Genomic DNA, 1,826 nt, shown 5'->3' on the forward strand with positions numbered 1-1,826 from the left:
AAAAAAAAAAAAAAAAAAAAAAAAAAAAAAAAAAAAACTAGATTTCACAAAATAATCGAAAGTCAAAATAAAAACGACACTTTTCCCTCCAAAAGGTCCAGAGCGAATCTCAATGCGTCAATCACAGAAGTCAATCGTCAAAGTTTGTGTTTTTTTTTTTTAGTTACGATTATTTTCTTTCTGACGATGACGGTCGCATAAAACCGGAATTTATGAAAATCGATCGATTATAGCCACGCTAATAATAAGAAATTGGTATGTCTGTTATTATTATAGTAAGTTTATTTTATTACTGAATAGGGTGCATTTAGCTTACAAGAAGCGGCAGGAGTACATCGATGATTTTATATACGCCGTACAAAAAGGTACATATTTACTTCAAATGAGCTCACAGATTATAAATAACACAGATTGTAAAGAATAAAAAAATTCGCAATCAGTCAATTTACAATATATGTATATACTTACGCATTACGAATTCAACTCATGGGCTCTTCAGGTACATCTAAAAAACAAACATTTTCCAAAACGACAAAATACTAGTTGAACCTATATACGTCTTATAAATGCTCTAAGTGAGGGTTGATGTTGCTCGCTACCGTAGGTTTACCCTCGAGATCCTACAAGTGACGCCTGCGTGGTGCTAAAAAGCATGACTACTGGTGATAGGCTTCGGCCGTGGCTAGTCACCACTTCTACTTGTCTACAGTTATCTGTGGTCACCACCCTCCCGACGCAGTCGAGTCGCCAACCATTACCACCCTGAAATCAACAAACCGCAACTGCTGTTCCTCAGAGAGACGCAGATCATGTCCGACTGACGCAGCGTACCTCAGCTACCCCGGGTATACTCAGGAGCACAGGTTCGTACCTCGTGCCGGAGTCTGTGTGACGTTCGCGATGACATCTATTCTGTGACAAGCGTCTCAAGAACCTTGATGCACCGAGTTTTTCTGTTTTATGGTTTCTGGTTGACACAGGAGTTACACAAATAGTGTCTACCGCTCGCACAGTGGAGATCAGGAGACGACCAAGTTGTTCCAACGTCTGAGTGAGACGTCTGATGAGGCTCAGCTCAGTTACCAAGCGGCGCAACTAGTCATCCCTTTGAGCTGACTCCGACTTTTCGTGATATATCCATACCGATAGCCGACTGTCTCCAGCTACTTGGAATGGACCTGTCGTCCAATTTGAACTTCGGCAGATACATTGAATCCGTGGCCAAAAATGCAGCAAGCTTGGGATCCTTTCCAGGGTGAGGCGTTACTTTACACCGGGATAGCTGCTTCAGCTGTACCAAGCACAAGTCCGGTCGTGCATGGAGTACTGCTGCCACCTTTTGGGATAGCTCTGCTACATATCAACTGGCCACTTTGGATTCAATTGACAACCGTGCCAAGAGACTTATAGGTGACTCGGAATTAGTGGAGGCGAAGCTGCAGAGTCTTGAACACCGCCGTAAAATTGCCTGCTTATCGGTATTTTACAGGATATGTCACGGAAAGTGTACAAAGGAATTACACGATTTAATTCCGCCTTCCACCCCTACGCTGTGGATATTCCAAAGATTAGCACGAAGCGTTACGATTCCACATTTATATGGCGAACGGCTATGGAGTGGAATTCCCTACCTGCAGACTTGTTCCCTGAACGTTATAATTTAGGTCTTTTCAAGGCAAGAGTGAATAGGCATTATTTAGGTGCATGCTGCATCGTCGACCTCATCGCTACTTTCCATCAGGTGAGATGGAGGTCAAATGCGCACTTATATTTTATAAAAAAAAAGTACTTACGTTGCAATGCCATTGAAAGTATGTCCTGTTTTT

Source organism: Hyposmocoma kahamanoa, unplaced genomic scaffold (assembly GCF_003589595.1).
Source record: "Hyposmocoma kahamanoa isolate Upper Pololo Valley unplaced genomic scaffold, ASM358959v1 213, whole genome shotgun sequence".
NCBI classification, from domain to species: Eukaryota; Metazoa; Arthropoda; class Insecta; order Lepidoptera; family Cosmopterigidae; genus Hyposmocoma; species Hyposmocoma kahamanoa.